Source organism: Lepus europaeus, chromosome 22 (assembly GCF_033115175.1).
Source record: "Lepus europaeus isolate LE1 chromosome 22, mLepTim1.pri, whole genome shotgun sequence".
Lineage (NCBI taxonomy): Eukaryota > Metazoa > Chordata > Mammalia > Lagomorpha > Leporidae > Lepus > Lepus europaeus.
In genome coordinates, this window is record NC_084848.1 from 17368465 (window position 1) to 17381650 (window position 13186).

Below are 13186 nucleotides of genomic sequence, written 5' to 3' on the forward strand. Positions count from 1 at the left end.
ACATGACAATATGCACACATATGTCAGTGCTACAGTACAAAATTTCCTACATGGATGATTAACGTATTTCATTGATTTGAGATTTCATGGAATGTGATGTGGAGGAACTTGAAACTGTATCATATTGGCACTGACAACTTTACGACCCTGGGATCTAAGTATTGGCCTTATAGTTGTTAGGAAACATTTGTAGCGCACATCAGAAGTGGAAAGTAAGGTAAAGAAAGACTAAGTGAGTCAGATGTATCATGAAAAGAGGCCCACAAATGAACTGAAGTCAGATTCTTGGGTGTGTTGGAATAAAGTTTTGGGAAACATTTTTAATTAGAAGTACAAATCCTTTTTCAAGTTGAACAAGAAGCCATGGTCTTCTATTTTAGATCTCTGGCTCTAACTTTCCCAATGAACTCCTAGCTAGTATATCCAACTGCATGTTTGATATTTCCACTTAGATGTCTCATTGGTATTCTAAACAAACACATCCAGATAAAATATCTGCTTCCCTCCAACTTTTCATTTTTTAGTCATCCTCCCTTAGTTGGTGTTCCAAAATATATCTAGTTACACAAGCCAAACCTGAAATTATAAAAGTTGCTTCTTTCTGTATTTTATTTAGCCACTACAGACCAGCTGGTATTCCTTGGGGGCAATAAAATAGGTCTCCTACTATTCTCAACATCTCTTGGATGAATCAAATTGGTATCTCCACTTCAAATATCACATTATGATAGTAAAGAATAATCCTCTATAAATATAAATTGTATTAAATTTTAAATGCTCATAGTCTCCAAATACTTGTACTGAATTTATCTCAAAATGCAAACTCTATTCTGAGCTTCTAAGGGTCTGTAGCACCTGGCCTGTCCTGCCCTGGGCCTCCTTCTAATCAGCTATACTAATTTCTCCATTTTCTCTTGATCCCTTTCTTTCCTTTTTATTTCTCTAAGAAGCCAAGCTTCTTCCTACTGTCAGGCTTTTGCCTTTATTGTCACTTATTTAGGTCTTACTATACATATTGTTCAAATGTTTTACATTATATATGTTTTAATTTAATGTAACATTACAAAGATCTTCCATGATGATCCAATTTTAATAATTTTAAAATTCATTCACATTAACAGATTATGTTATGGTATTCAAAACTTACTTTTAAAGCTTGGGTTACATTATTTTATTATATATATATATATGCCAATTATTTTTAGCTTTGATCATAAGGGTTTCTAAAGTCCTAATCATGAATTTACATTACTGGGATGATTTAATTCTGCCTTTATGTAAGGAAGTATATACTCCAGAAGGAATTACTATAAGCCTTTCAGACACTGGATTGAGAAATGTAATTTTATTGGTAAAATTAGTGGCCTTTTAACTTATATAATGAATGTTTAGAAGAGGATCTTGTTAATATAGTCAAAGGTATTAAACCATCTGTGATTAATTTAAATGCCTTTTGTATAATAGACACTCTTGTATTAAGAAAGTATCAATACCGAGAAAAGTCAGTCACATGTTCCTTTATGGATGGGACTCATTGATTTATCACTAATAATCCATCAAAGCTTGGAATTATACATGTAGACAAATGGAACAGAATAGAAAGTCCAGAAACAATCCACACCTCCACAACCAACTCATCTTTGACAAAGGAGATAAAAATCAATCCCTGGAGAAAGGACAGTCTCTTCAAAAGATGGTGCTGGGAAAATTGGTTCTCTGCATGCATAACTATGAAACAGGACCCCTACCTTACACCTTATACAAAAATCAATTAAAAATGGATCAAGGATCTAACTTCATGATGATCAAATTATTGAGGAGAACATTGGGGAAACTCTGCAAGAATTATTCAGCTTTCTATTTGATGTTGTTTCTAAGGGGAACACCTCTGTAATGGAATTTCATTAAACTTGTAAATCAGATTCACAAACTGTTTTGTGCTTGTTTGAAGATAATTATTTTAAAAAGAAATGCTTGTATAGTGACAGCAATTAGTCTGAGAAGTGCTGTCAACTTGCAGGTAGAAGAGAAAATTCTTGCCCTCTCTAAATCATTGCTATTCTTTAAAAATTTTATTTTAGTGTTTATTTCATTTGAAAGCTATAGAGACAGAGGGAGGGAGGGAGCACTGATATCTGCTGGGAGGGAGCTGGGAACTCAAGCCAGGCTTCCCACAGGAGTGGTAGAGACCCAACTACAAGAGCATCACCTCCTGCCTCCCAGGGTGCACATTAGCAGAAGGGTGTTGTTGGGAATGGAGCCAGGACTTGAACCTAGTTACTTAAATATGAATGGTGAGCTTCCAAGTGGTGTCCTAAACACTAAGCCAAATGCCTGCCCCATAATTACCCTTCTTAACTATTCAAAAAAATTGCACACTGATAGTCAGCCTTTGTCTCAAACCCCCTTTCCTGTAGTTATCAGGAGAACAAATTATTTAAAATCCTCAAACCGGTTTAAACTTAAACTATTCTGATAGCTTCAATTGTTTCTACAGGAAATGTTTAGCTGTCCTTGGAGGAAAAAGTTGATCCTCCACTCCTATTCCTGTGCATTTTCCTGAGATGACACACAAATACACTGGGTAAAGAGAAGGGGTCAGGCATTCTTGTGACGTGCGTGTGCAGTTTGTCTCCGCTGAGAACATTCCCTGGACTCCACGTTGTGCTTCTTCTTCAACAGGAGCTTCTTGTCCTGCTGCTGTTGACAACCGAGTTCTCCTGCACGTGTAGTTTGTGACCTGCTCAGATTCCTCTCATCCTCACAAGCTGACTGAGTTTCCTGCTGGCTGCAGACTCTGTAGCAGTAGCCAATTTTCCTGCATAGCTGCTGGCCTGGCATCCCTTCTGGCCTCCAAGTGTCCAGTCCTCAGAATCAGCTTACCCTGGTGCACCAAGATACATAGAAAGGCATCTGCCTATTAACACAACACTTTAAACTGGAGAAATAAGGATTTTTTTTTTTTCAGAAAGCTAAATCCAGATAATCCTGGCTATACTCCAAGTAGGGAAAGAGAGAAGCAGAAGTGACAAACTTTTTCTTGTGTCCTAAAATAGGGACTTCAGGCCTCAGGCACGGTCTGTGTCTCTTCTATGTTCCATTTACCATATTAAAGACATTTGCATTCATTCAGTTGAAGCACTGGGAGAGAAAATGCAAATGAGCTTCTTCAACTCTTTCTCTTGCTTCCTTCCCACATTCTTACACTTCCCATAGCCATGTCCCAAATTGTAGCCTACTTCTGAACTAGGGAGGGAAGACTCAGGTTTTGGGCCCCTGTGATCGAATCTCCACCTCCGTGTAAAATGATGTTGTCTTAAATGATAAAGGGAACTTTGTGGATGTAATATATGTTACATCCACAATGCGCCAACCCTAGCCTAACTGGGTTATTGTGTATTATCCTGGTAGGCAAAATGTAACCACTTGACCCCATAAATGCAGTCAATGTAAGAGTCAGGAAGATAGCAAAAGGAGCTATTAGGGACATTGGGAGCATAAAATACCCTTGACTCCGTCATATGGTAACATGAGAGAGAAAAACAGAGATAAGCAAAAAGGAAACACACTTGTTTTAAAATCAGTAACACTATCAGATTACTTCATAGATGCCTATACTAGGACCTTAATTTAAGACCCTCACTTTTAAGAATGATTTGTTTACTTATTTGAGAGGGAGAGAGAGAGAAAGAGAGGGAGAGAGAGAGAGAAAGAGAGAGATATTTCTATTTTCCATCTACTGCTTCACTCCCCAAAAGATTGCAACTGCTAGGGGTAGGCAAAGCCAAAGTCAGGAGCCAAGAACTCCATCCAAGTCACTCATATGGGTTGTAGGAATTTGAGGATTTGTATTATCATTTGCTGCCTAGTAGGCACATTAGTCAAAACCTGGATCAGAAGTGAGGGGAAACCTAAATTCAACCAGGTATTCCAATATGAGATGCTGGTGTCTCAAGCAGCGACTTAACTTGCTCCACAAATAACAACCCCTGCCTCCAGAGCCCTCATTTAATAAATTTTTTTAACAATCTTTCTTTGTGCAAAACACTGTTATAAAGATTTTCCATATGTTATCTTCAAACATATTCTGTCAATTAAGCATATTATAGCTGTTTTGGAAAGGTAAATGTGGTTTATTGAGAAAAGGCTACCAAAGTTAATATAATCAGCACTAAAGAATAGACCTGGAACCAAAACCAGGTCTTTGGAAATACATAACTTTACAAATAATTTGCTTTTTCTACTATATATTAACAAGATTTCTTTCAAACACTTCTACTTACGTAGGCTCCCACAGCTTTATTTGATTCCACTTCTTATTGTTCATTCTATACCAATTCTATCCTAGTCTTCCTGACAATATTATTTTGACAAAGTGATTGATTCTATAGGTAAATATTCTAGAAATATGGATTTCACAGTTAATATCTCATGCAGAAAAAGTAATATTCTGGTTAACATCCAGATTTCAAAGGTCAACTTTTGCGAATCTTTAAGGACCTATCTCTATAACATGAAAATAAATAGTATAGAATACTAAAGCAATAAGAAGAGCTTGCCTCTTTTAACAGGCTCCAATTCATTTGGATAGGTTTTGAGATTTTGAAACATAAAACAGTATGGAGCACTACTAGTGACAGCATGGGTTTGAAACTTCACAACATAGAGAACTAATATTGGAGATTTGGAATGGTCGCAAGGGCTATGATGGAAGTAATTTATTTTAAAAAATGGCTTTAATATACTTTGTAGACTAGGCAGAGTAAACGATATTTGAGAGGCAACAAAATGTACAGATGAGAGTAAACAGGATTTTAGCACTAAAATGGGATTCTCCCTACATCTTCAAGTAGAGCTCCTGTTTCTGTGGTGCTTCTCTAGAACCTGTGGCTCCATGGATAGCTTTGCTTGAAATCAGAGGGAATTTAGATGTTTGACTTTAAAACTCAAAACTATAATAAAGCCATGGAGAGCCATTGAAAATTTGTGGGTAATGAATATTACAAAAATCCAGAATTTTGGAAAAAATAAATCTGACATCAAGATATGAGATGAATTATTTAGAGAGATATTGGAAAAGAGGATTATATTTAAAACGTTTAGAAGAAAGAATGGATGGTGAAAGCTAAAGGAATAATATAAAATATGAACATTAAAGAAACCATATTCTTCTAGATGTGAATTATGGTTCTACTTAGCTGTTCTTGGGAGATTAATCCCACCTCTACTTTTGCTGGCTCAGTATTTAATTAATAATATCATAGCTCTGTGGCAGAGGATAGAAAAGAGATGAAGGGATAGATGGATTCTAGTATTCATCTCGAATTACTTATTGTCCAAGATACCTGGGTAGAAGGAAAGAGTGATAAGAGTTGTCTCTGCATGACTGCTCTTATTACAAATGTCAGATGAAACCAGTATCCTATGCAAATGTGTTGTTTATTGTCAGTTAACATTTATTTTCCTACTGCTGAAACTTATTTTTGATTAGATGGTAATTATGAATCAAACTCTTTCTGTTAAAAACATTGACAATATCAAGTAAATTAAATCAAATTCACGGATGAATATGGATAATCAAACTATATAAATGCCAAAAGAAATCTTATTTTATCATAATTTTCTGAATGTTGTATTGAATTGACTAAATGGTCTCTTTTTCTCATGTCACACAATCAATCAAGGTCATGTCCATTAATTTAATCAATCAGCATAGTCGTGGATGCTGGGGTCATGTCTGAAAAACTGTAAATACATACACATAATATAAAACAATTTTGCTAATTCACATATAAAATATAACACAAACACCAGAATCTTATCTATGAAAAGTATCTTGCTTGCACAGTGAGGAAGATATGGGTTCTTTGTCAGAGCAGAATAGATCAAAGTGACTGTACTTCCATTTCAGTTGGAAAATTTTCCTTTCATTGCAACATAACAGCCTACCTCATCAAGGATACCCACCTTGGATCACCCTACCTGACTTCATCATCTCATTTCTCTGTCTATAAGGAACTCTATGGTGGCATGGAGAAAAACAGTAGGCAATGTTTCTTGTTCTCAATCTTCCACTCACCAGCTTTGTAAACCTGATCAAGTCACATAAGCTATGGAACTTTCATTATTGAATTTGAGAGGGTAAATATAAGAATAAAATGAAGGAGCATTTAACTGAGAGACTAAGGATATAAAAAACCACATAGAATAGTTTAGGAGACTAAATTTTGTTTGAATGTTTAAAGAAAGTTTAATAGCAATTAAGGAAGGTAAGACTTTGTGGGTGAAAATAAAGGGTAGCATTTTATGGATTAGAAGATGTTGTGGAGCTAAAGTTTTAAGAAGCTGGAAAGAAGAGTTTGAAGACATTTCAGCTTAAAACTAGGGTTTCCAAAAGAGTAATAGGGCTTCCCTTATCCACACCAACAGGAGGCACAAAGTTACCCTCTTCTGTCTCTATTGGTGGTCAGGTACAAGAAACTTTTGAAAGGGACTGACAGAGCAACTAGAATAGAATAGGGCTGTGGGCTCATTGGATGCCCCATTCTATTTATTATAATCACCTCATCGTTCATCCTACATCAGGATTGTAGTATATTTCTTAATTGAAGAAAGGATACATACCATATGTTTCCAATAGTGTAAAATACACTGGCTGGCACACCTTCGACATTCAACATATGGTTTTGTGATTGATTTCTATTCCATACGTCCAAGAAATGCTTATGAATCTTCCTGAATGTGTTGCCTGCTCAGATGTATTATAAATGCTTAAAAGACATTGTTTCCTTTTTCCTTCCACACCCAAACCAAAATAGTCCAGATTTTCCTTGCTTTGAATTGAGAGCCAAAATGACTTCACTCAGTAAAATCTTGGAAGTAAACTCAGCCAAAAATTCAGATATGTTCACATCCATACCCACACCCATAACAAAGAGCTTAGAAAAGCTTCTTTTTGCCTATGTTTATCAAGATTATGTAACAGGAAGTGTTGGACTAGAAGTAAAAAAAAAATATCTAATAGGTCTGTTTATTCAACCACTATCAAACTTTTGGAAAAAAATTATGTCTGTTTCACAGTGCAGAATAGGTTTAGTGATATTTATCTCAGATGCCATTCTATTGAATTGTGACAAAGAAGGGCAAATGGAAAATGTGTTTTTGCAAATAAGGAATAAGTTTTCTTTTCTCTGATATTTGTTTATGTATTTACCTAAATGTGACACAGAATTTGATCCTGATTGACATTGTCCTCTAGACAGAGGAGTCACAAAGAAAGTGAATGGGAAACTTCAAGGAGTTTTACTGCATGGATCTTCTGGGTAGAATGTGTTCAATTAGAGCATGAATGGAGGGTTGGAATTTAGTCATTGGAACCTGCATTGGAACTTGTGCACTGATACATTTCTCAGAGGCTGAATGACACATCCTTCTATTAGGTCTGTGTATTATTATGGGCTTAGGCCATTTGATTGTATGACCTGCAAAATTAGAATCATTTTTTACACAACTTTTCTAGTCAACTCATGGAATAAAGCACAAAAGAGGGTAGAATCAGAGTTGCCATGGAAAACAGGACGATTTTTGCCTGGGTATTGGCACCAAAAGCAAGTGAGCATTTCCCTGTGTATTAAAGCTTTATAGAGTTTACTTCTAGCATCAGTCTCCAGCAGAATTGAGATAGGTACCACAGAGAATAATTTACTTAAATTTTTGGCAAATCTAAAAGTTTTCTCAAATATTAAGTACAAAGGACTGTCTTTTTCCATTGCAGTTTTCACTCACAATGTCTTTGTTCTCAGGAACATAGTGTGTTTTTCTACCTTTATAATATATATATATATATATATATATATATATATATATATATATATATATATATTCTTTCTCTTGTCTTTCTCTTGTTATTTTAAGACTATGTGCAAACTCCTTCTGGAAAGGATATATGTAAAATTGCAGGGGCCATCATTAAAAATAGCTTAGAAGTTCATTAGCTTTAAATGAAAACATGTTATTTTACCTTCTAGAGTTTTTATTTCCCTAGCCATCTGTTATAATCACACTCCTTATTTGCACAGTAACTATTGCTCTCTCATTCAAATAAATGGTCCTTGTTTTCTCAGTCCTTTGTGTTAATTTTGAGGTATTTCAAGCCAATGGAAATTAATTTCATGCATGTATCTAATGAAATGACTGGACTGTGACTTGACACTTCATCTCTTTGATTGCTATTTTATATTAATACTCAAATACCTATAAGATATCTCATTGAAGATATCAATCAAGCAAGCACTGAAAAATAAATACATCTTAAAAAGTAATAAAACAGGCCGACGCCGCGGCTCAATAGGCTAATCCTCCACCTTTCGGCGCCGGCACACCAGGTTCTAGTCCCGGTTGGGGCGCCAGATTCTGTTCCGGTTGCCCCTCTTCCAGGCCAGCTCTCTGCTGTGGCCCGGGAGTGCAGTGGAGGATGGCCCAAGTGCTTGGGCCCTTTACCCGCATGGGAGACCAGGAGAAGCACCTGGCTCCTGGCTTCGGATCGGTGCGGTGCGCAGGTCGCAGCGCGCCAGTGGCAGCAGCCATTGCAGGGTGAACCAATGGCAAAAGGAAGACCTTTCTCTCTGTCTCTCTCTCACTGTCCACTCTGCCTGTCAAAAAATTAAAAAAAAAATAGTAATAAAACAATTTCTCCTCTTCCTTACCCTTTATATCATAAATTTTGTTTTATTTATGCAAAATTTACAGATAGCAATACTACTTCTCAATGACTAAGAGATCTGGGGGTCTTCATAGTTTCCTCCACAATTTCTTACCCAAACCCTACAGTTGCTCTTCAACTAAGTATTAAGTGTTTTAATATTCACCAGCCAAACACTTCAAGAATACAGCTGTAATACAACAAAAGTGGACCAAGAAAATTGGTTTTATTACTCATTGCAACAAAACTGGATGTACACAATAAGACAAGGGACATATCTCCATAAGAGACATTTGGATTTGTTAAAGTATTTGGGTTTATGTTAGGTGATTTTTCAAAGGGTTCAACTAAGTAGGAGTTTGTTACAGATGGAATGCTGTCAAATTGGTGACATAGTGTCTGAATACATTCTCTAGTAAGACAGAGAGAAAAATGAGGGCTTAATCTAGAGATGGAGTAGAGAGAGCCAAAATAAGGGAGTTATGAGTAGACCAATGGGAGTAATAGCTTCCAGTACTCCATGGTACAGTTGGAAGAACCATAGTTCACAATAATATATTTACTGTATAAAGAGCTGGAAGAGAGAAACTGGTAGCCTCCAAACAAATAAATGGAAATCCTAATTGGTTGATTTAATCAGTTTTGTGCATTCACATATATATATATATATATATATATATATGGTAGTATTGCACAGTACCCCATAAAAATAAACAAGTGCTACATGTTAATATAAATGTTTAACATATATCACAGCATTTACCTAATTATAATTGGTAAACAAAACAAGCAAACAAACCCAAAAAAACCAAGCAAATGTGGCACTCATTCAGGTTGACTAGGAGAGTGATTTCGGTAATTTTTTTGTTTTTCACAATCTTTTTGATTTTGTCAGAAATGCTTTTGAAGGTGTCTTGTTTTGATCTTAGCACATTACAGTCACAAGTATGATATTCTGTACAGAAATGGCTCAGATCTTGGTGCCAAGTCCTACTCTTTAGCTCTGACTGATTCTGGTCATCACTTTGTCCTGATCTGTCTTTCTCTCCCAGAACTTTAACCCTTCTAGGTGTTTATCACTCTTTGAAGTTGCTTTAGTGCTAGTGTTTTATGTCCACCTGTCTTTTTCATAAGATGTTCTCTTCTCACAGAAAATAACTTCTATAATTTTAGTTCTCCTAACTCTACTTCATTTGAACAACAGAAATTTATTTGGTCACAGTGGTGGAAGCTAGAAATCTGTGATCTAGGTGTCAGTAGGCTTGACTTCTTCTGAGCCAAACTCATCTTACAGATGTCAACCTTCTCCACATGTCATCACCTGGACATTTTCTGTGTGCACATATCTGGTGTCCTGATCTCCTCTTCTTATAAGGTCATCAGACATATTGGATTAGGGCCGAATCTAAGTGCCCATTTTAACTTAATTCCCTTTTACATGTTCTATATTCAATTACAGTCACATCTTGAGATATCATACTAATTTTGCACCCTGCAAATTCAGTCTAAAATATATATTCCTTGAGATTGAGTATAAATACACACATTGATAAGTATGTTGAATTATACTCAGGTTATTTCTAGGCATCTCTATTATAAGATTAGGCCCATGGTATAATCTGCTTCAATATCCTAATGGAAGGTTTTACCTTGTTATAATTATTGTCCACAGTAATTTGTATTATTAGAATGTTAATAGTGAAAAAAAAATTGGTTGAACAGGTAAGTCTCCACTTAGGACTCCTGCATCCCATATCAGAGAGCCTAAGTTTGAGTTCTGGCTCTAGTTTTTATCCAGATTCCTGTAAAAATGCACTGTGGGAGGCAGCAGATGATGGTTCAAGTACTTGGGTCATTGTGACCCACATGGGAGACCCAGATGGAGTTCCAGGATACTGGCTTCAGGCTGGCTGAATCCCAGCTGTTGTGAGCATTGGGGGAGTGAACCGTTGGACATGAAAAAAAATCTCTCTGTCTCTCTTTTTCTTCTCTCTCTGCCTTTCAAGTAAAAATTTCAAACATTATAAAATACAGGGTAGGAAACTGTTCTAAGAGATGTCTCACTTGAATTTCTCCTGAGAAAGACCCAGTTCTTTTCAGAATCTTGTCAAAATATTTTGACATCTATCATCAGGAATATATTAGTCAGCATTTTTGTAGGTTTCACTAAAATACCTGAGAGCAGCTGCTTTTGAAGGTTACAGTTTTGGAGGCTCCCAGTCCACAACTGGGCACATCCATTGGTCTATCATGGGCAGAGGGTGGTAGATGGTGGAAGGTGTGTAGTAGAAGGATCACATGGTGAATGTGAAGAAAGAGACAACATCAGGGCCAAACTTGACTCATATAGCCAACACTCTTGGGAGAATACATTCCTGCACACCTCCAGTGACCTAAAAACCTCTCACAAAGCCCGTATCCTAGTTGCTATAATTGAATCAAGTCTTCCCTCTGAATCTATTGACATAAGTCTTCAGGGAACAAGGAGCTGGCCTTGTGGCACAGCAATATCAACATCCCATACAGGTGTCAGTTCTAGTCCCTGCTGCTCCAACGAACTAAAGAACTAACTAATTGCCCAGAAAACACAAGTAGTTAAGTTTTTTGACTTCTTTTTTTGTGGCTAAATTTTGACAAATACTTGAGAAGGAAATACAAACAATAAGAAACCATCTATTATCCAATATATTATGTTTTAGTTTCTAGGTCATAGAAAATTCATTTAAGATTCATGAGAGATCCTTGTTCTGAAAGTTTAGTGTGTATTGTGTATCTCTGATAATTCTAACATTAAATATTAAAGGACTAACACTTATAATTTTATCCATATCAACCACATCATTTAGAATGACTGGATGATTTTAGATATAAATTATGTGAATTTTTGAATTAAGTTTTTATGCAGTTATTATGATATATAATTTGTGAAACTTGTGGTTAGAAATAATTTCTGTGATCTTACTTAATATGTCAGAATCCTCCAGTTTAGTCACACTCAAATACAATATTTTGATATAGTTAATATATACATAAAATAAATAGTCTGTGACAATTCAGTCTGTTAGTTTACATGAATTATGAAGCTGAGCAATCATTACTGAAAGGGATCTAAAAACTGAATTTGACTACAGAGCAGTACAACTGACTGTATTGAGTGACTGTCCCTGAGTGTCACTTCCAAGGAAAATCTCATAAATAAACGGATCTCTGAAACTAATCCTGAAGAGGAAATCCTGAAAACTTTGTATTTCTGTATTTTTTTAAAAAATCACTGATTTGTTTTAATGCCAAATGTAAGTTCAAATTAAAAACGATAGCTTGTTCAGTGCATTTTGATACTCGATTACATTTGGGACAGTATGAAACATTTCTTAAGGATCATTTCAAGTGCTGGTAATTTATATTCTTATGCATTTTTAAGGTGGCATTTCAATATCCATAAGCAAGAGGATTTATGAAGAGAATTAAGCAATAATGAAGGGTAAACACAATCTGATACTGTTAGCTCCATAAGAATATAAAAATATTTAAAATAATATTATATTAACTAAAATTGAAATCATGCATCAGTAGAAAGCCATAAATGTATGAATGCTCAACATATATGAATAAGTGAACTTTAAAGCAGAAGAAAAGATTATATAATAAACAATACTAAGAATATTGAATAAGAATCTTGATAAGAAACAATGAATAATGAAGTTTAATACATTCACTGTACCAGCTGTTTAAGTAAATTTCAAAATGATTTAATAGCTTTTAAAGATAGCATATAGAGGAAAATAAGGCTGGAAAAACAGAGTAGAATATATGTGGGTTCTTCAAAAATTCATGGAAATGCATATTATGAAATGTCTATGCATGGATTTCCAAAATTATGCATCAAAACAAACTTACCTTTCAATTTATCTTTTCTATAATACTTTCATGTCAGATTTGGGCTATTCATTTAACTCTGCTGTGCAGTGATAGGAATACTTTGGAAGAATATTTGAGAGATTATAATATAAAAATTCAAAAGTTCTATGTACATAAAACTTTAAAATTGCTGAACAGTTTATTCTACACAAAGAAATTATTCAATCCAAACTAATCCACTAACAAATATATGAACTAGTTATATTAAGAGACGTCACGCTTAACTTAAAAGTAAACAAAATGTAAAGAACCAAACAGTGCTTTAGATTTCTTAAATAAATGTATTGTTGAAAAATGGGAATTGATGAAGCTGATGTATGCATTCAGTGCTCCTGCGTGGGAACATCACAGACTTTGTTAGTTCAATTCCTGTACAAAATGAGAGCCCTAAGAATCATTTCTTGTGGTGAAGGAATTCCATTCCTGGACTTTTTCCATAGCAGACAAAATATATTTTATAAGGACAGTCCTTTCAGAATTATCTAATTAGCTTCAAGTTGAAAGCCACAATTTCCCTAATTTTCTTAGTATAAATAATTCAAGACCCAGGAACACATGAAATATTTA